Below are 23205 nucleotides of genomic sequence, written 5' to 3' on the forward strand. Positions count from 1 at the left end.
ATACACACATGCAGTGTGTCCATATTTCAGCGCAGTTTTGTGATCTATGCATCCCTGCAGCAGAGCTCTGATGTGGGTCTGGTCAGACACTTAGATTCTAAAAACTTGGAACCACTTCCTCTTTGTTTCTGTTTTCCCTTCCACTTGAGCCACCCCCCAACCGCTAACACTGTCCTCTAGGATTATATTCACTTTGAAAGCTACTTCGAATCTCCTGTAGATCAGGAATTCAGTGTGCAAGTTACAGGTCATTAATATAATGAAAATAATTCGGAAGGTGGCCTGCAATACTATCCTGCCTGTCAGGCATACATCCAAACTGGAGGAGAACTTGGTAGTACTTCTAAAGATAACTTAAAGTCCAGAGGCCCCTTCAACACTCTGGATAAGTGATGGGGATACTGAACCCCAGCCTTGAAGGCTGGGACAGCAGGAAGTACTGCAGGAGACCTGGAGCCTAAGAATGGGGAGCTGTCAGTCCAGGGAGACAGATGACAGGCAAGGCTGACAGGAGGAGGAGACAGCACAAGGCTGAGAGACGGTTTCTCAGAAGGGCAGGTATTTTGGGAAGGGCTGAAGGTTCGAAGCTTCCTTGCTTCAGTATTTCTAGAACAGGAGGAGAAAACAGTGGGGTCAGAGTGAGTGGGGGAATGTGTAGGTTCACAGAGGTCAGCCACAAGGTAGGAGTCTATGTTGTTATCCCACGTGGGAAAAGGAGATGGGGGTCCTGCCTGGAAAGACAGAGTCACGGCACTATAACTCAAAGTACCTCCAACAAGCTGTCTGGTCTGGACTGAACCTGTGGGGAGTTAGACTGTCACAGACATACTACCCCTGGAGGGCACGTGGCAGTCACCTGACACAAGACAGATCCCCCCATAAAGGAGAGGCAGAGGGAGCCAGGGCTGGTCTCCTAGGCAGTCCCTGTCACAGATCACTGGCTGCCTTCTGGACTGTGATGTGCACTCTGTCGGCTCAGTGCTGTGTATGCTCTGACGCTGCTCGCATGAAGGGGAGAGGGCTTTCGATGTGCTCTCTCCCTGCTACCCTCCTGTGCTGAATGCAGACCTGAATCCTGGCTTCAGCCCTCTGACCCCACGTCTTCCATTTCTGTCTCCTGTTTTGGATGGATGTGTGGTAGATCACATGACAAGTGACGGTTGCCGGGGCTGAAGGGAGCATCTCCAGGGATATCTTTTTATTCAAAGCACCTTGCCTGTAATGTATACAGTCCTTGTAACTCAGCTGTGGCTAAGTTAAACTTGTGTATACCCTGGGGAGCTGTTTGTTTCTGTTTCTGTTTCTGTCTTGTTCTGTTTTGTTTTGTGAGAAACACCTTTGGATTGCCAGGTACTCATGGCACAGGGACCATGACCCTGTGCTTCTGATCACACTTTCCTAACTTTCCATTGCTACTGGGGTCAACTGCGTACCTGGTCCTCAGCCAGGACCCCAACCTCCGAGGCTGGCCATTGCCCCTCTCACCAAGAATGTTCCCCTAGGCCTTCAGCCTCACAGAGGCCACAGTAAGCAAGCAGCAGCAAAGGTGAGACTTTCCAAGTTCACTGGCTGAAATCCAAGCGAAAATGTTATGAAGTGAAAGACAGAAAGCTCCTGCCACTCCAGTGAGTCTCTTGATGGCTCTGTGAGTCCAGGAAGTGAAGAGGACTCCCTGTACATAGCTGCTTATGCAACGCATTGGATTATGAGCTCCGCAGGGGCCAGAAGGGCGCATTTGCAAAAGGAGACATCAGTTCCTCCTGCAGACCCAGGAGGAGGTAATGCTGAATCATGCAATGTGACTCAGGAGCAGCCATTAGCTGGCCCGGGAGTGGACCGAAAATGAGTCCAATTGTGTACTCCTTCCAGAGAGCTTACAAATGAGAGCTGGCAGCCCAACTGACAGATCTAGGTCTCTTACGTTCACACCGGAGACCTTCTGCCTAATCACGGTTTGGGAAGTTTCAACAGAGCAAGAGAAATGCTTCCACCCAACAAACCCTCGGACCCCACGGCAGGCCGGAGCAAAACTCCATCAAGGGGAGGCAGCTCAATCAGTAAAATGCTTGCCAGCAACCACGAGAACCTGAGTTTGGATCCCCAGTGTTGCATAAAAGCTCAGGTACAGTGTTATTGGGAATCTGTCATCCTGCCTACAAGGGAGATAGGAGAGATTTCTTGGGGCTTGTAGACCAAACACCCTAGCTGAATCAGGGAAACTCCAGGTTCACTGAGAGATACTGCCTCAAAAATAAGTGAACAAACAAACAAACAAATACAGTGGAGTTTGAATGAGGGAGACCGGGAGACCGGGAGACCAGCCCTGGACCACTTGCTTCTCCATGCGCATGCGCAAGTCCTGCCTCTGACTCAGCCTCTCATTCAGCTCCCACACCAGCACTAGCACAAGGATGACAAAGTCATTATTGGCTCTGGTTTCATTTGTTCTGTAAACAGCAGTTTCCTATGGGGACTGCTTTAATAGATGTTAACTCTTTCGTTGACCATCCCAGATCTCAGATGCACAGGGGGTCTTGGCTGAGCACAGAGAGAATGCTGTTTGTGTCGGGGGTGGGGCGGGGTGGGAAGGAACTAGGAAAGAGAGCCCTCAATAAACCAGCCAGCTTAGGAAGTCAGAGGACCACCTGCACTTTCCGAATGTGCACGGAATTCCACTCTGACCTCCGCACATCCCTTCTCTCTCTGTGGTGACCTCATTATCTGGAGTCACCGCACCCAGATCAGGGACCATGACTGGTTTCTGTGCCGGTGTCGCTATGGACCAGTCTGCTAGACTGTGTCCTGTCCTGATCTCATAGTCCTGACTCTTCCAGACTCAGGCTTCTCTATCTGGTCACTAGCTCTCTGAGTTTCCAGACTGGCGGGTGACCAGATCCCAGCCTTGAACCCTGACTAAGTCTTCTGGTGCCCAGTTCAGCCTTTCCAATCAAATGGACTATCCCCAGTATCACTGCCTTGGGCTCCCGGCTGTCCTTGTGAATGCCAGCACCCCGCCAGCCAGCAGTTGCACAACTGTAGACAAATAGTCCCAATCACTTGAGCCCCCATTCCCAACAGTGACACAGAGCCTCTCAAGTCTCATCAAGCTCACCAGCAGCTCCCCACACAGAAGTGTCCCCCACAGGTGAGCCTGTTCTAGGTACCCCCTAGCGCAGTGGTTCTCAACCTTCCCGGTGCTGCGGCCCTTTAACACAGCCTCTCATGTTGCAGTGACCCTCAATTACAAATTTTTTTTTGCTACTTCATAACTGTAATTTTGCTACTGTTACGAGTCATGATGTAAATATCTGATATGCAGGATGGTCTTAGGCAACCCCTGTGAAAGGGTTATTTGACCCCCAAAGGAGTCACATGCCCCGCACAGGTTGAGAACCATTGCCTGTAAGGGAAGTTTGAACCTGCACAGAGGAGCTTCAGTGCCCACAGGGAAAGCTGGTCACAAGTCACTGAGGTAAGCAGCAGGGTGAAGAGACACCAAAAACATTGATACAATGTTTCTATTGTGGTAAGTAAGTGCTAAGAAACATGCATACATTGCCCAGGAGGACCCGAGTGTTTGGGGAGCAAAGGGGTACAGGAGCTTTACACAGGTGGGGAGGGGGGTCCTGGGAGTGTAAGGAAGGACCATGTCAGAGAGAGGAAGGGGACTGTGAAGGCGTGCTGGGACCGCCATCCACGCAGCCAAGGTCTCCAAGTAGGAACGAAACTGGCTTGGGAACACATGGGTAGAAGGTCCAGAAGAGTGGAGGACCCGTGGGAAGGGCAGGAATCTTAGCTTGTTTGCAATGGCCCGTGTGTGTGTGTGTGTGTGTGTGTGTGTGTGTGTATACCGGGGAGAGTTCTACTGATCTGTATTTAAATATACTACATGGATCCCATTACAAGTTCAGGTTCAAATTTATAACAAGCAGCCTCGTGTTTTTACACGTACCATGTAGGCAGTCATTAGCACAGGGCTAAGGACTTGTCACAGGTGCGTATTCTTTTCCTCAGCAGCCTTTTCATGAACTCACAGCCACTTACTGCCTTATCCTGGGCAGGCTCAGAGCTCAACCCTGAGAACTGGAAAGGGCAAGGGGGTGTTAGAAGAACCAGGTGGAAAATGAGGGGTCCAGGAGGGGTATGGAGGAAGTAGCTGGGGTAGGGAGGGCCAAAGGAGGGTAGAGGGGAAGTAGGGGTAAGAACACTGAGTGTGAGAGGGAGCAAGGCAGCATGGGAAGGGGAATGGGGGCACAGGGTGTGAGCCAATGTAGGTGTGAGTTATCCACTCTTGCGGATGCTGGCAAACCCCTAAACTCTGTTAGCCCCACACCTATGATCTAAGGCTTGGATGAACAACCTGAGTGTCACCCTGCCCACTGGCTCTTCAGAGTTGAACATCTTCACATACTTACACACGCATACACAAATGTACACACATGTACATACTCACACACACATACTCATACACACACATACACATAAATGCATACACATACACATGATCATACACACAATATACACACAAATGTACACACATATGCATACACACATATACATACACGTACACACACAAATGCACACATGCACATACTCATATGCACAATATACACACACATATGCACACACATGCACACATGCTGTCTGGGGCAGGCCCTTAGCAATTGTTTCTCGGTAAGCCAATAGGTGTGGAGTTGCTGGCAGCCCCCTGACAGGCTCATGAAGGGAGGCTTGTGCTGTCAGGTTACCACAGCTATAGAGGGCAGAGTTCCTCCTGAAAAGAGGGAAAATGGCAACAAGAGATGGTATCTTCGTCACTTTTCCTATGGTTGTGATTAGAGTCCTAAAGACTTAGAAAGAAGCACTTAACTTATGCTCACAGTTCAGGTGCAGAACTTCTGCAGCAGAGCTTGAAGGAGTTGGTCATGTTATACCCACTAACGAGGGGCAGAGGTGGTGCTGAGCTGTCTCTCCCTTTCTATACAGCCTGACATCCCAGCTCAAAGAATGGCTCCACCCACAGTGGGCATAGCTTCCCATCTCAGTTAACAATGCCTGCTTTCATCTGTACCCACAAAGCTCCCAAGCACCCTTCGCTTACTGCCCTCCTGACACAACTGAGGGGTTCGGCAGGCCTGTATGTCACCCACAATGAATGCCCTGTCCCCACTGGGCCTCCAGAGCAGGGGCCACTTTAGTTGCTAATAGTGTATGTTCCATCAATACTGTCGTGCTCTGGACACATTGCTAACAATGTTCACACAGGGTTAGGGAGTGTGTTGGCTAGTTTTTATTTTCCTATATTCTTTGTTTACATTCCAAATGATTACCCCTTTCCCAGTTCCCCCCTCCCCATAAGTCCCATAAGCCCTCTTCCCTCCACCCATTCCCCAATCAATCCCCTCTCACTTCTCTGCCCTGGCAATCCCCTATAATGCTGCATCAAGCCTTTCCAGGACCAGGTGTTGTCTAGTTTTACGTCCACTTGACATAAGCTTGTAACCACTAGGTTTTCTCCCCGGCCTCTTTGTTCTCAGAATAATGACTCTGAGGCATAATTACTTGTGAATAACTGCCTAGGCCATAAGCTTTGACTTATTTTTGAGTAGCTCATAACTTTTATAACCTGTTTATTCTAGCCTATGCCAGCCACATGGCTAGTTACCTCTCCTCAGTTTCATACGTCCATCTCCCGTGAGTCTGGGGTGAAATCTTCCCACCTGAATCCTTCCCAGAATCCCCTCACCCCTCTCTCTGCCAGATATCCTACCTTCTAATCCTGCATCAGCTCACTGGCTGTCAGCGTTTTACTGACAGGTAATGCTTCCACACAGTGTAGGAGAGAGTTTCTCTATACAAGCTAGAGTCATTCAGGAAGAGGGGACCTCAGTTGAAAAAAATGCTCCCTCCAGACTGGCCTGTGGAAAGCCCAGGCGGCATTTTCTTGATGATTGATAATTACGATTGATGTAGGAGGGACCCTCTCACTGTGGGTGGTGCGGTGCCTGGCCTGGGTTCTGGATGCTCTAAGGAAGCAGGCTGAGCAGGCCACAGGGAGTAAGCCAGTAAGCAGCACTTCTCCATGACCTCTGCCTCAGCTCCTGCCTTGAGTTCCTGCCCTGACTTCTCTCAGCTACAAGCTATGAGATCAATAAACCCTTTCCTCCCTGAGTTGCTTTTGATTGTGGTATTTATACCAGCCATAGAAACCCTAAGACGGGAAGCAATGAGAAACTGTGTAACGAGAGGAACCAGGGCCTCTAAATGTCGATCCATGTTGTCCATGACTTCTGAAAGACATATGCAGGAAAGCAATGGGTGAGAATCTGTGGTAGGTTCAGATGTAAAATAAGTCTCACAAACTCATGCATTGGAATACTTGGTCCCCAGTTACGGGTCTTGCTTAGAAAGGCTGAAGAGTCTTTAGGATGCGCAGGCCTAGCTGAGGGAGATGTCATAAGGAAAAGGCTTGATACACGCAGCTCGCCTGGGTTCAGGGGTTTATGCCTGAAGTCTCTGCTTTCTGATCTCCCAAGATGTGATAGGTCCAACTGTAAGATCCCTTGGCCACAAGGAATCTCTGAAGCCATCCTTACCCTCTGTGATATTGGAAGCTTAGGAAACCCTTCCTTCTTAGCCCCTGAGGGATAGGATGGCTCACTCGCTAAAGCGTTTTCTGCGCAAGCATGAAGAGCAGAGTTCAACCTTGGGAATCCAAGTAAAAAGGTAGCACATCTTGGCGGTCCCAGAGCTGGGGAGTCAGCTAGGTGGATCCCCGGGTTCACTGTCCATCTAGTCTAGCCTCATCGGTGTTTCCCAGGTCCCCAGATCTATGAAATTAGATCCCAAGAAATGGCATCTGAGGATAACCTCTAACCTACACATGCACACATGTGTATGTGCAACACACACACACATACACACACCTTTCTCTAAGTCATTGTTCTTGTTAGGTTATTTTATTGCAGCCAGAACGCAGCTCAGAGAACCAAAGGTTCATGTTTTCTTCCTCGCTCTCCTCTCAGATACAGCACCGCGCAGCCTCTCAGCCTCAAGCTCCCTGAAACCAGTAAGCCCAGCAGGGAACCCCAAACAAATGTCTGTTCCCCTGGAAAAGAGAGCCAGCAGTAGAGATCAGGCCCCCAACCTCCTCTCAAGGAGGAAACAGCTGCCAGGTGTGGGCAGTGTAACCCTATAAAGCCTGTGGCCCCCGCCATCGCTGGTGGCAGATGACTGGGTCCCAAGAGTGGTCTGGAAACCAGCTTCTTCTCCTCTGGAACTGAGTTGTGAGAGTCAGCAGCTCAGAGAAGGCTCTACAGTAGCCATAGTTTCCAATTTGAACACGTGAGCCAAAGTGAGGAAGACAAATCACAAAGTCGATGCAAACGCGAGGAGGCAGACAGCAGAGCAACACTGCAATTCAGCTCCCAGCCCCTCTCTCCTCACAGCAGTTTATCAGCGCTTCCTGACCTGTGTGAATATTGTGAACGCGGTGGAACCCATGGAATCCACACAGGAGCAGGAGGAACTGGCGCCACCTTCTCTGGAGGTGCAGTGAGGGGCAGGGTGCTCATTGTGGGTTACAACAGAGGCCTGGCTAACGCTCCTCAGCCCTGTCAGGAGGGCAGTGAGAGAAGGGCGCTTGTGAGCTCTGCAGATTGTACAGATGAAAGCACACATCCTTGTCATGTTCCAGCAATGGTGTCTGCCCCTGGCTTATGTCAGGGCCGGTGGACTGGCTTGGGTGTGCAGCCCCTTCCTTCCCTACTCCCCACAGCCCCCTCCCTCCCAGATGGTTGTCCTCCAGGCAAAGGCAGCAGGCATCTCCCTTCCGATGACACAAGCCTTCCTGGGTCTTTGAAGTTGTGTGTCTCTTTCTTCTCTTTAGGAAAATAAATTTCTGGGTCTGAAATGCTTCCAAATTAAATGACTTGGAGAAGAACACCTTTCCTTGTGAAGGACAGAACCCCATGTCAGTGCGTCAGCCATGCTGGTTCCCACTGGCGAGCCCAAAAGAAGCCGGTGAACAAGAGAGCTGGACTTTACAAAAATAATGACTGAGATGACAACAAGAGGCTGGAGGCCTGAGCAGCCCAGCTCTGTCCTCTCCTCTTCTCATCTGCGCCGCTGTCCAGAGTCCACACACATCCCAAAGACAACCATGCTTGGCCTCCAGGTATTGCAGCCTTACACCTTACAGACTCTCGCCACTCTGTCCACAGCAGTGAGGACGTGAACTCAGTCTCCCTCCTCTTGCTCATCTCATCTTCAGAACAGCCCCTGTTGATCCGGCTTCTCAGATGTGGGGCTCACCATGCACATCCTTCCTTCTCCACTCTACAAAGGCTTCCTGTGCCCTGAGAAGCCAGTCTGGAGAGTCAGCTAGGATGTTATAGAGCTGGGTATGCTGCCCGGGCACTTGAATGTGGAACCTAGAGCCTCCTGGGATGAGTTTCCTGCATGATCTGCTGAGAATCTCACTCTGGGCAACCAAACCTGAGACTTGGTACTCAATGCAGTAGCCTTGGACCAAGCTCAAGGCTTAGGCTGGGAATCAGGTTAATGTATTATCTCGGTCTGCAAAGCAGGACCAGGGTTCCTGTCCTGTGGAAATGAGGCAAGAAGTCTAGAATCCACGTAGCTAAGATAAGAAGTCATGAGTTCAAAGCCAGCCCCCCACCCAGGGCTATACAGCAAGGCACTGTCTCTAAAATAACACAACACAAAACAAGACTATGCTGTGTAGCAGTTTGTAAGGTGGTGGCCCAGGGTCCATCAGAAACCATTTTCATTCTGGGTACCTGTGGTATCAGGAACTCAAACACCACAGCATTCATGTGTTCCATCAGAACCTTAGGCCTGCCTGTGTGTGTGAGCCATCCTGGGAGTAAGACACAGAGCTTGAGAACTCTGCCTCTCAGGGGATGCAGATGGGAAGGCAGGGGTCGGGGAGGGAACAGTGAAATGGAACAATGAGAAGCAGACATTGATTATGACTGGGAGATGCCAGTGCTGAGCCCTACAAAATTACACATTATTCGAAACTTAAAGAACGCCACCAAAGGAGTCCATCAGAATGTCCTAGAATTCAACCTATAATGGGTATACCACATCCCCCGTGTGAAGTTTAGCTGTCCATTTCCAGAGATTTCTGTCTCTGTATATAAACTGAGTCATTATGCTTGTCACACTTGTGTGTTCATGTTTGTGTAAGTGTGGCAGACAGAGGGTGGCCTCTGAAGCTGTTCTTTTTATTTCTAGGCAGGGTCTCTCAATGGCCCAAAACTAACCAAGTAAGTTAGTCTGACCAGCCAGTGAGCACCAGGAGTCCACGCAACTCCAGTTCCCCAGCCTGAGGAATACAAGCTATACTGCCTTGCCTGGCTTCTTACACTGGTTCTGGGAATCAAGCTCTGGTCCACGTGTGGGTACTGAAAGCCTTTTTATTGACTGAATCATCTCCCCAACACCAGAAAAGAACTCTTGAAACTCCACCTAGGAAAATTCAGTGTGAGAGGCTGGCAGATGGCTCAGTGGTTATGAGTGTTGACGAACTTGCAAAGGGTTCTGGGTTGGATACCAGCACCTCCATGACAGATTACAACTGTCATAGCTACAGGTCCAGTGAATTCGGTGCCCTTCCTTTGGCCTCCATGGGAATCAGGCACACATGCAATGCACATACATACAGGAAAATTACTGCTGCATAGACATTAAATATAAAGCACATAGAACAGTCAGTGTGTAGGTGAAATCAGGTTTGGAAGTTCTAAATTGCAACCTGCTTTCCACTGTGAACTGTCTTCCCTGATCCTAGCGAGCCTCATTTTCTGACCACCATGTCAGTTCACATGCTGGAGGCTTGAGTGTGGAAGCATCTCTCTGTCCTGCTCTGAGGTCTTGCTTGTATCCTGGCTGTTAACAGGCTGGCAAGGCCAGTGCCTCCTATGGCTTTTCATATCCCTCAGACTGAAGACTCAGCTATGTGACCTCTGCTGCTGGAGAAGGCTCTCTTGGTCCGGAGCCTTCCACTGCTGCCCTGTGGGAAGTGTTTTTGCAGCTCTGGAGCTCTTTATGGACAGAGTACGTGTCCTCATTTTCTATAGCTTGTCCTCAGAGTACCTCTGAGCTCTCCTGATGCAGCAGCCCGCCTTAAGACTGAAAGTGTAGCTGCAGGCAGACACCACGCACTAATGTGGGCCCCAAAGAACAAAAGGCTATGTGTGCTCTTCTGAGCTTTGAAGCTAATTAAGGACACCAAATGTTTACAAATTGCAAACAACAGAACAACAACAGCAACAAAATAACCCTACTTTGATTCACAGGGATAAAAAAGGAAAGCTTGTTTCCAGTGCTCTGGGTCCTCTGCCCCAGTGAATCCTTACAAGATGTTCTGAGCTGGCTGGGATCTTGTTTTTCCTTGTTACCTCAGTGTCCAACACAACCGGGTTCAATGTAAGTATGAGAAATCCTGCTTGGAACAAAAGGTTGAACAGCCCATGAGGAACAGTACCAAAGATTCTCATTCTCTCTCTCTCTCTCTCTCTCTCTCTCTCTCTCTCTCTCTCTCTCTCTCTGTGTGTGTGTGTGTGTGTGTTGTACATGCTAACACAAGCATTGAACATGAACACAAGCATTGGACAGATATTGGGATTTTAATGTGTGTACATGCAAGCATGGATATCCTGGTGCCTTTGGAAGCCACAGTTAAACTCTGGTATAGCTCTCTAGGCACCAGCCACTTGGGTTTGTTTATGTGTGGGGTACACATGTATGCAGCACATGCACATGTGTGTGAGTTAATGTATACATTCACATGTATGCATGTAAGGGCCAGAGTATCCTGCTGTATCACTTTCTTCCTTACGTCCTTGAGACAGGGTCTCTCACTGAGTCTGGAGCTAGATGCTGACCTGCAAGCCTTGGTGATGCACTGACTCCGCCCACAAAGCACAGGGTCACAGGTTCCTAGTTACCCCAGCTTTGTACACCAGTGCTGGGAATGTGAACTCAGGTCTCCATGTCCGTATAGCTAATGCTCTTCCCACTGAGCCTTCTGTGCAGCTTCCACATTCTATTTTGGAGACAAGATCTCTCCTTGGCCAGGAACAAACCACATAGGCTAGGCCAGCTAGTGGCTGGACCCCAGAGATCTGTCGGCCACCCCCTTGCCAATGCCGGGATTTTGATTTCAAGCCATTACAACTGGCTTTTTACTGCTGCTGTGTTACATCTCATTCTGTTCTTTAGCTTACAGTTTGAGGATGCAGTCCATTGTGGAGATGAGAGCCAGACATTTAGGCAGCTGGTCATAAGGCCGCCACAGAGAGGAAGCACAGACAGACAGGAAGCAGAGACAGGAAGCAGAGACAGGAAAAAGAGACAGGAAGGACAGACAGACAGGAAGCACAGACAGACAGGAAGCACAGACAGGAGGCACAGACAGACAGGAAGCACAGACAGACAGGAAGCACAGACAGACAGGAAGCACAGACAGACAGGAAGCACAGACAGGAAGCACAGACAGACAGGAAGCACAGACAGGAAGCAGAGAGGTGAGTGCCGGTGCTCAGCTCCTCCTTTTACTCAGTCTGCACGACCAGAAATGTCACCCACATCTAGAGGAAGTCCTCTCACCTCAACTTAGTCTAGAAACTTCCCAATAGACATGTCCAGAGATTTGTTTCCGTGATGATTTTAAGTTCCATCAAATTGACAAGCAAAATTAATCACCATAGGTGATATATGCACATATATATTCACAGAGTTGCTGTGTAGCAATTTCCTTCCATCGTGGAATTAAATCTCAGGAATGAACAACTCACAAGTCTCAGGAAGTCCCAGAAACCTACCAGGTTCACAAACCCTTCCATTCTGAAGGATATATAAGCAGCAACAACAGCTTAAGAGAGAAGATGCTGAGCCCTGTCAAGCTTCCTGTACTGGCTGGTTCTGTGTGTCAACTTGACACAAGCTGGAGTTATCACAGAGAAAGGAGTCTCAGTTGAGGAAATGCCTCCATGAGATCCAGCTGTAAGGCATTTTCTCAATTATTGATCGGGGAGGGCCCATTGTGAGTGCTGCCACCCCTGGGTTCATTGTCCTGGATTCTATATTAAAAAAAAGAAAAGAAAAAAAAGGCAAGCTGAGCAAAACAGGGGAAGCAATCCAGTAAGCAGCATCCCTTCGTGACCTCTGCATCATCAGCTCCTGCATCCAGGTTCCTGCCCTTTGTGAGTTCCAGTCCTGACTTCATTCAGTGATAAACAGCAGTGTGGAAATGTAGGCTGAATAAACCCTTCCCTCCACAACTTACTTCTTGGTCATGATGTTGTGTGCAACAATACAAACCCTGACTAAGACATTGCCTATAGAGTATGCACAGAACCTCAGGACTCCAACTTTTGTGAGTCCTCATCCAGACTGGCAAAGGTTTTTGATGAAACAGCTGTCTTTGAGTTGTCTTGCTATTGTCGTGACCCTTCACCCATATGCCTGTAAGTAACACCAATCAGCTCCTTCGTTCACCGTTAGATTTGTATTGCCGGGGGTCACCTATCAGGTCATCTGATCGTGTCTCCCCAGGAACAGCATCACAAACCTGGATGTGCTGTGCTATTCAGCCACGCAGGCTTCACTGAGAGAGCGTTGCCTGAAGACTGATTTTAATCACGGAAGTGAGGAGTGAGAGAAAGCACTGGGGTAGGATGCAGGGATGACCGTTGGAGGGACATCAAGACACAAGACAGACAATTGTAGAAGAGAGCACGGCCACACGGGGCTGGCTCCCCACTTGGCTCCTGAGTACAAAAGTCACCGCTCCCAGTGGCCTTGTCACTTCCAGGTCCCATATTGTTTCCATCACCCCTGTGGGTCTCCCTCTCCCACCCTGTCCCTCCCTCTCCCCCCCCCCCCCAGCAGCTGTGGCTGGAGTCTTGAGTCCCCACAGCAGCAACACCGGGCTATTTCCTCGACAGCACCGCCCTGTCTGCCCCACATTTCCTTCTCCCAGATGTTCAGGCAACCCGTCGTTCCTCCTGCATTCTCTTTTTCCACACCGAGTTAGAACCGGAGAGATAGAGTGAAACCAACCTGACACTCTGTTCATTTAGGAGTGAGATCTCCTATTTTATTTTTTTAGAAACAGTGGTGGAAAAAGCCAAGCAACTCCAAAGAGAGCTATTTCCTAGATGATTCTGATTTATCTGGAGCCAGAAAATCGAAGACAAGTATAAAAGGCAGATTTTTTTTTTTTATCATGCCCTTACCTTAAAGCTGGATTGTGTTTAGAATGTGCAAATTGGAAGCAGATTGAATAGTGCCTGCTGCTTGGGGCTCTGGCTCTTTGAAGTAGCGAAAAGACTCAGACATGAGCCAGTTTGCCTGCTCTGAGCAGACTTATCAGTCCTGAGCTAGTCTCCAATGGCAGAGCCCCAAAGAGGGCCTGTCCTGAGGTCTTCTTATAAGAAAGATTAATTTTATTTTTATTTATGGGTATGTGTGTGTGTGTGTGTGTGTGTGTACCTATAGATGCAAGAAGATGGTGTCAGATCTTCTGGTGCTAGAGTTACAAATGGTTGTGAGCCCTAAACGTGGAAGTAGACTCGACTCCTCTGCAAGAGCAGCAGTGCTCCTCACTGCTGAGCCCTCTCTCCAGCCCCGGCCTTTCTCCTACTTTTTCTTATATAGCCTCGAGTCCAGTCTAGGGATTGGAGTTGGCCACACCCAGAGCAGGTCTTCCTTCACTTGAGCCTCCCTGGAAACATCCTCACAGATTTGTGCAAGGGGGTGTCTTTTGGGTGATTTTTTAAATCCGGTCAGATGGACAATGAAGATGATCCTTTCCCTCAGAAATTCGTCTCCTCTCAGAGGAGCACAGGGAAGGAACACCACTGATATGTGCTATGCTTACAAATCAGTGATGGAGTCGCTCTGGAGTAGCCTGTCCTCCTCTCTGAGTTAGGATTTAGGGAGAGACAACTTTCTATTTTACCTGTCTGTCTCTTTCTCTAGGATGTGGGCTAGAGCCTGAATGTGCTTTGTGGTACTCTGGGCATTTCCCCCCTCTCTCTTTTGCTGTGGGGCCATTTGCTAAACCTCTATGCCTAACTCAAATGGGTGTGTCTTCTTTTCCTGTCCCTTCGGCGGCTGCTGAGACACACAGCTCACCTGCCCTAGTGTTTTTTACTCTCTTAATCTTTATGTTTTTAAAAAAGAAAAAGATCTGGGCTGGAGAGATGGCTCACCAGTTAAGAGCACTGACTGCTCTTCCAGAGGTTCTGAGTTCAATTTCCAGCAACCACACGGTGGCTCACAGCCATCTGTAATGGGATCCCATGACCTCATCTGGTGTGTCTGAAGACAGCTACTGTGTACTCATATGCATAAAATAAATAAATAGATCTTTTCAAAAAAGAAAAGAAAGAAAAAACAGCAAAGACTCAACACTTAGCATTTCCCAAACTTCTTTGGCAGTAGTCTTTTTCTCTGAAAATGACTTAGAGAGAGTCGGTCTACCGTCAGTGCAGGAAAACTGCCCAAGCAGAGCAGGGTCTACTGACGGTGGGTGCACAGCAGCTATTTGAATCAGGATGAATTGCTAGCATTGTGTGTTCTCCAACCTTCCACTCCTGAGAGATAAAAAGTTATCACATGACCATAATTAATCACCACTTACAGGAGATAACCGAATGACCAAGCCTCCTCAGAAGAGATACAACACACATGAAAATGGCCCATGTTGATTGACCACGTTGACCCTGGGGTAGAACATGGCCAATATCAACTGAACAGTGATTTTTTTTCCTCTGCAGGGGAATGCGGCCTGCAGAGCCATGTGAGCAACTGGAATCACTGACGTCATTCCTTTTACAGTGACTGGCAGACATTTTTATCAAACAGAATTACAGAGGCATAGGCATGCCTGGCAGAAGAGACCAGAGAAGAGTTCTGGAACCGAAGACAATATTCAGTAAAGTGATATGAAGAGGTTTAGAATCTCAGATCACAGCTGTATATCAGGAAACAATGAGTGTACATGGGTACACTGGCAAACACACACATGCCTGCTAACAAGGCACACGTTCACACATGCAGGCACACGTATGTGTGCTAGAAGAGACCACACTGGATCCCAGGCAGGATGTATACACAGACCTTGCCACCATGCAAATAACACCCTTATTAGAAGTTGAGGGCTCAGGTTGGGGAGAAGGATCAGCCAGTAAAGGGTTTGCTTTGCTTCCACAAGGACCTGAATTTGAGGCCCAGAACCCACTTCAAAAGCTGTGAGTGGGGGTGCAAACTTGCAATCCCAGAGCTGGGTAGCAAGAGATGTGATGATCCCTGGGGCTTGCTGGTGAGTGAGCCCAGCTGGATTGGCAAGTTCCAGGGCAATGGGAGACCCTCACTCAAAACACAGAGGAGATGGGGCCTGGGGAAGGACACTTGGACACTTGATGTTGATCTCTGGCCTTCACAAGCCTGTACATGTATGCACACACAAGCACATGCACACACAAGCACACACACACACACACACACACACACACACACACACACGGCTGATAACTCTGCTCCCACATTCGATAACAATATAGTTCATAGGGCTCATCCTTCTTCAAGTCTCCAAACTTAAATCCCAGCAAGTGGTCTGATCACTGAGGCCTGAGACCCAAGTCTCAAATCCAAGACAAAAATGAAAATCAGGTTGTCTGTGTTTGCAGAGGTAGAGTCCTTGATGCTAGGTATTCCCCACAGAGTAGCTGACCTCTTAGGCCTCTATGGGCATTAGTGGACAGGATAGGTGGTACTGATGTTTGTTTGCATAAGAACCACAGGGCAAGAGGGACCCTTCTGCTCTGTCTGGGCTGAGTAGACCCTGGCCAAAACACCAGGGGAAACAGAAACGTTTTCCTTCCCTGCCTCTGAGCTCCAAACTTAGCCCTGGGTGAGGAGGGAGAGACAGAGACAGAGAGAGATAGAGACACACAGAGAGAGGAGCAGAGAGAGACAGAGACAGAGAGAGAGACAGCACACAGAGACAGACAGAGGCACACAGAGAGAGACAGAGACACACAGAGAGACAGAGATACACAGAGACACAGAGAGAGACAGAGACAGAGAAACAGAGAGACAGAGACACAGAGAGATACAGAGACAGAGAGAAACAGAAACACAGAGACACAGAGACAGAGACAGAGACATAGAGGGAAGCAGAGAAAGACAGAGACAGAAACAGAGAGACAGAGACACAGAGAGACAGAGAAGCAGAGAGAGACAGAGATAGAGAGAAAAGCAGAGAAACAGACACAGAGAAAGACAGAGAAACAGAGAAACAGAGACAGAGAGAAACAGAGACAGAGGGGTGGCAGAGATAGAGACACAGAGAGACAGAGAAAGAGAGAGGCAGAGACAGAGAGAAATAGAGACAGAGAAGGACAGAGACAGAGACACAGAGAGACAGAGAGAGGCAGAGACAAAGAGAAACAGAGAGAGACACAGAGAGGGAGGAAGGAAGGAGGGGAGGAGGAAGGAGGGCCAGAGCCTTGACTCAGAGCTGACTTCACTGTGAGAACTACCTGTGACCCACAGCCTCATCATTGGTGTCTGTGTGCTCACAGGACAATAGGAATGGTCTCACCGCATGACAGTCGCCCACAGTTTGTTGTAGCTTTGAAAGAAAAGGGGGGAAGGATTCAGTCCTCATCTCTCTCATACCTCTTGCTGCCACACCCCCATGTGCTCAGAACCTCATCTTTGCTTTGCAAAATTCATTACCTCAAGGAAAGAGAGGAGGTGGGAAGATTTCCAACATCTAAAGCCTTTCCTGAGGGAAACTTTTCCAAATCTTCCCTGACAACGCTAGTCATCACTGAATTCCCACTTCCTCACCACCATCTTGGATCTGTTCTGTGTTCTAACCTGGGTGTGGCACATCTTGGCAGTGGCCAGAGTGCATTGTCACCTTTGGGTGCATCTCAGGTGTCCATGGCTGGATGAGCACTGACTGTGTTGCTACCTAACTGACCCTGTCTGATCCTGTTGCAATTACTCCCCTGGACTCACTGGACTCAGAGTCTGACCCCACTCAGGATGGCCACCAGCAGACAACAGGAGTCATTCCAGGTATAGTCTGACAAGGTCAGCCTGTAGGGCTTAACCTGTGAACTCCCTGAGGTGATTCATGGACAACACATCTGTCTGGAGAGAGAGAGGTTGGAGCTGTTTGTCTTCAGAGTCTTCCTAGACAGTTAGCCAAGCTGTTCCCAGTGTTGAGCTCAGGGCTTTCCAGTTACCTCAGGAGTAACGCTCATTCCTCTGTCCTGCCTCCAGTCACTTCCTGCAGGTCTCCAGAGCACGTAGGCTGACCCTGACTCTAGCCTGTCACAATAGGACCTGTACTGGCCACACAAGTAGAGGCTTCAGTAACTCCCAACACAGGGTGACCATAGTCCAGCACTTCTGTCTGTTCTCTCTGGGAACTATTTTTAAGTAAGGCAGGATTCAGATAGACATTTGGGCAGTTCCTCATGGCCAGAAGTAAGCAGGGCACAGCATCAGCGAGAGAGAATAAAAGACAATGCTGTTAAGTGAAGTCAACACACAAACCTCAGCAGAGTTGAGACTCCATCAGATTTGGTGCCTCACAAGCTGGACAGTTATCACTGAAATTGATGTGACCCAAGGAAAGATGTATCTGCAAGATGTCTTGACCTCTAAGAATGCTGAGAACACAAGGCAAATGCAGGGAACCAAAGATGGGTGCTTTGTTGATCCCCAAAACAAGAAGGGCACTAACCGTTCTGCTGGAAGCGAGCAGTGGATTCCCTCTACACAGTCAGCCATTCCATTCCGTGTGGCTCCCACAGCTGGCTGAGAAACAAAGGAAAATCTGAAATTATGGCCCAAAGTCCACAGTTGTAATCCCAGCACCCAGCAGGCTTTGAAAGGAATGTTTCTGTGAGAATCTGAAGTCAGAGGTCACTGTGGGCTATAGAGAGAGACCTTGGTTCAAGGGGAAAAAAAGGAAGGATGGAAAGAAGAAAGGAAGATGCAGAAGGACAGAGAGAAGAGAGGGTGTGTACACATGTGCATGTGTGTGTGTGCATGCACGTGTATGTGTATGCCTGTGTGTGTATGCATGTGTATGTGTGTGTGTGTGCATGAGAGAGGAAGGTGTGTGTATGAGCAAAGGTATGTGCATGCACATGTGTTCGAGAGTGTGTGTGTGTGTGTGTGAGAGAGAGAGAGAGGGAGGGGGAGGGAGAGAGGGAAGGAGGAAGACAGCAAGAAGCCAGAGATGGAGAGAGAGGTCAGAAGCCCAGCAGCCAAGTTGTAACTCAGTTGGTAGAGTTCTTGCTTAGCATAGAAGAAACCCTAAATGAACCCCCACACCCCATAAACTAGGCATAGTAGTGTATGTCTGTAATCCCAGCTCTTGGGAGGCAGAGGCAAGGGTTCCAGGATTTCAAGGTCATATTTGGCTACATTGTGAGGCTAGCCTGGGCTACATGAGATCTAGTCTCAAAAAGAAAGAGGAGGAGAAGGAGGGGAAGAGGGAGACTAGGAGTGATTTGAATGAGGAATGTCCTTGCACAGGTTCATCATGTACTTGAAGACTTTGTCCCTGTGGGTGTTGCTGTGTGAGAAGGTTATGGAGCCTTTGGGGTACGTGGCCGTGTGGGAAGAAGTTTCTTGTGGGGGTTGTCTTTTCTGGTTTCGAGCTTCTCCCCATTTCTTGCTCCCTCTCTTGCTTCCTGTGACTGAATGAAATGTGATTAGCCAGCTTCCTGCTTCTTCCCCCTCCATGAAGCATCTGTGCCTCTGGAACCAGGAGCTAAAATAAAGTCTTTATTTTTAAGTCTCTTTTGGTTGTGCCATTTTACTCTAGCAAGAGAAAGGTAACTAATATGCGCAGTATTTAAAAAAAAATACTCGGAGGACCAGCGGTCTCGTTTAATCGGGACCCTGAGATCTCTCAGACACTAGACCACTCAAGAGGCAGCATTCAGCTGGTACTGATGACATGAGGCCCACAACACACATACAGCAGAGGACTGCCGGGTCTGTGTTCATTCAGAGATGATGCACCTAACCCTTAAGAGACTGGAGGCCCCAAGAAGTTTAGAAGTCAGGTGGGGTGAGGGGTGGGGACATCCACGTGGAGACGGGGGTAGGAGGTATGGGATGTGGAATAGTCAGAGGGTAGACTGGGGGGCGGTGGGGGAATAAAATATGGAGTGTAAAAAATTAATTAATTAATAATAATAAAGAAGAATAAAAATAGAATAAAAATACTACATAATGTCCAAAAAATGGAAAGAACCAAGAATCATGTATATATATAATATGTGTGTATGTATATGTATGTGTATGTGTGTTATATATATACATATGTGTGTATATACATATACACACATACACATAATATACATATACACACATACGCATCATATACATACATAGTATGCGTATACATATACACATTCTTCATGTCTTACTACACGATGCTCCATACTGCTTCAAGGTGTAACTTCCCCATCAGGTTCTTGCTGAGCCGGGTTTATTTCATTTGTTTTGTTTTCAGTTTTGAGAACTTGAACCCTGGCCCCTACGCTCAGGTGGCAAGTGCTTTTTGCCCACCAGGCCATCTCCCAGCCTGCTTTTTCTTTATACTCCATAAAAAGCCAAGACCAACGCCAGAGCCCAGAGCCCAGAGCCCAGAGCCCAGAGCCCAGAGCCCAGAGCCCAGAGCCCAGAGTCCATCTCACTGCGTAGCTGTTGAGTGCATGTGCCTGGCAAAGCTGATCAGAGCCACGCCCTGCCTGTACCTGCAGGCTTCTTGAAATGCTCCTCTTTCTGCCCCCACTCTGTTGGAAAGAAGGGAGGGATTAAAAGTCAGGAGAACCTTCCAGAACAGTGGTTCTCAACCTTCCAAATACTGCAGCCCTTTAACATGGTTCTTCGTGTCGTGGTGACCCCAACCATACAATTATTTCATTGCTACTTCATAACTGTAACCTTGCTACTGTTATGAACCGTAGTGTAAATATCTAGTGTATGACCCCCCGAGGGGGTGGAGCCCCACCGGTGGAGAACCCCTGTTGTACAATTTGCTGGTAACCTCTTCAGTACACACCACCTGTCTTCACCTCCCAGAAACTGGGATTACAGGTTTATGCCATGCGTGCTGAGGATTGAACCCGGAGTTTCCTGCATGCTAGGCAAGGACTATAATGGGTAAGCCACAACCCTGGTTCTGATCCATAACCATTTCAATGATTTTTTTCCTATTATTGAATTAGATTTACAGAGAAAACAACTTCCTTTAACAGGCATAAACAAGTGGCAGGCAGAGGAGCAAATACGGAGCCTTGCCGCGTTCCCGCTTCCCGGCTCCCTCCGCAGAGGCCAGCCTTCGCAGGCAGGCTCGATGTGGTGTTCTCTGTTGGGCGGCACCCTTCCCCATAGGCTCTCAGAGAGCTCCATAAACAGTAATTAATTCAGTGTGGAGGTTGGACTGTACTGTTTACTCTGACTCTCAATTAATTAGTTAATTGCTCAGCTAGGAAGTGAAGGTTTGTATATCTAGTTATCAGGACACACACACACACACACACACACACACACACACACACACACACACACGGTGAATGAGTCATTTGTGAAGCTGTTCCCCAACAAAGCACAAGACTGAGGCAAGACAAACAGGGCAGCTGCTGCAGGAGAGGCGTCCGGGCCCTCCCGGGCAGGTGGGGGCTGTTGGCTCAGCCTTTCCTCTTTCCAGCAGGAGCAGTGAATCATCAAAGGCCCGACCCTGCTTTTCCAGGGCGTGGCTGCCTTCTTGATGTGCAGACAGCGGTTTGTCCTGTGCCTCCCAAAGGGCACGGAGGAAAGGGCATGTTTTTAGCACAACCTAAACTGTAAAGAGCTCCTAGGGCTTAGGGTTCAGGGAGTACTGTACTGCGGAGTAGAGGACTTTGAGAGGCTCCCCACTGTCCCCCTGTCCCAGCTGAGCAGTCTGACTGAGCAGGTTCTTCTCTGCCTTTTAGAAAACCTAATCCTTCACTAGGCAAATGGAATTAGATGTATTTACGGTGTACCCTGTGATAATCCCACATGCGCATGTCATGAGATGATCTCTACAAGCAAGCCTAGTAACCACCATGTTACTTTCCGATATATGTCCACAGCCCGAGGAAAGGGACATGGAGCTTCAGAGCAGAACCTCGGAATGCTGGGCAAATGAGACACTGGGAGAGATTGACCAGGAGAGAAGAGTCTGAGGGGCCTGGCCCCTGAATCAGCAGATATCTGCTCCAGGGGCATGTCTGTAAAGCAGGGATAGGGTGTATATGCTTTGAACTGGCCTCAAAGATAAGGCAGAGCTAAATGGGTGGTTCCAAACAACACAAGCTAGAGAGGTTCCTCCATCCAGTGCAGGCTCTTGGCCTATGACCCTGGGCTGAGGGAACTGGAGTTGCCCAAAGAGGAAACATCAGCAAAAGACAAGCAAAGCATAAAAGCAGTCTGTCTTAGTCAAGGTTTCTATTCCTGCACAAACATCACGACCAAGAAGCAAGTTAGGGAGGAAAGGGTTTATTCAGCTTACATATCTCATTGCTGTTCATCACCAAAGGCAGTCAGGACTGGAACTCAAGCAGGTCAGGAACTTGGAGGCAGGAGCTGATGCAGAGGCCATGGAGGGATGCTGCTTACTGGCTTGCTTCTCTTGGCTTGCTCAGCCTGCTTTCTTATAGAAGCCAGGACTACCAGCCCAGAGATGGCACCACCTACATAGGTCTGGGTCCTCCTCCCTTGACCACTAATTGAGAAAATGCCTTACAGCTCAATTTTCTCTGTGATAATTCCAGCTTGTGTCAAGTTGACACACAAAACCAGCCAGTACACAGTCACATAGCTTCCAGGGTAAGTGGGACTCTAACTCTCACAGAAAACTGGAATGGTTCGTCTAGAGACCTGGGGCACAAAGCAAGGACAAGGGAGAAAGAACATGCCTTTGGGTAGATTGCCATTTGGAGACCCTGGGAGAGGTTTCAGTAGATAAAGTGTGTGCAGCATAAGCCTCGTATCCCAAGGATGCACATTAAACAGCCGGGCATGGGCTGAGTGTGCTTGCTGTGTAAGCTTGATAACTGAGTTGGGATGCCCAGAATCCCTATAAAACCGGACACAGTAGCATCCTGTAATCCCAATGCTCCTAGGAGAAAATGGGAGGTGGAAGCAAGGGAGCCCTTGGAAGCTTCCAGACCAGGGAGCCTGGTGTGCTTGGCAGTAAACAAGAGACACTTCCAAACAAGGTGGAAGGCTAGTGCCAACATCTGACTTTCCTATGATCCTCCCACATGTGCTATACACACGCATGTTCTGCTCATGTTGTGCCAGGATGTGTTCGGGAACCCCAAAAGGCCATGGAGGAGCCGTTTCCAATGATGTCATAGCATTAGGGTCTCCTTAGTACAAGCTTGGACTAGGCGCTGCTCCAACCCAACCCTGACACAGCAGGACAGGAAGGGAAGGTGGAGCAGCCTGGAACTCTCATCAGGACAAAGTTTTATAGGAAAATAGAAGCAAATGAGGGGGTGAGGGAGGGGATGTCTGGTCTGGCAAGCATCTCATAGGATGGCAATAAGTCGACAGGTGGGTGTTCTGAAGCAAGATGGTTTACAATCACAAAGGGTCTAAAAGCACATCTGAAGTAGTCAGACTAATCTTTGATTGACTCTTACTAAGAAGTAGCTAGGAGGAATTCTGGCCAAGGACAAGCCGTAGGGTCCTTCCTGGTACATGGTGCAGCTTGGGTTCTGCTATAGGTCAAGTTCTCAGGATTTTTTTTCTTTTTTTTTAGATGAAGACCAGTCCCAAGATGGAGTAGATTTGGCCTCTCACTCATACATGTGAAGCTACACAGAGGTATTTCATTTTGTTTTAAAAGTTAGAATGTCAGCAGAAGTGTGTGCCTGAAATCCCAGGTCTGGGGAGGCAGAGGAGGAGGTCAGGATCCCATGACTTGTTGATTTGCCAGACTAGTCATTTGATTAATTCCCAGTTCAGTGAGAGACCCTGTCGCTGAACACCAGGTGTAAGGCAGAGCTCTGAGGAAGAGACCTTACATCAATCCCAGATCTCCACGTGCCAACACACAAAACACTCACAATATAACATTTAAAATAAAAATAAATT

This window comes from Apodemus sylvaticus, chromosome 21 (assembly GCF_947179515.1).
Source record: "Apodemus sylvaticus chromosome 21, mApoSyl1.1, whole genome shotgun sequence".
NCBI classification, from domain to species: domain Eukaryota; kingdom Metazoa; phylum Chordata; class Mammalia; order Rodentia; family Muridae; genus Apodemus; species Apodemus sylvaticus.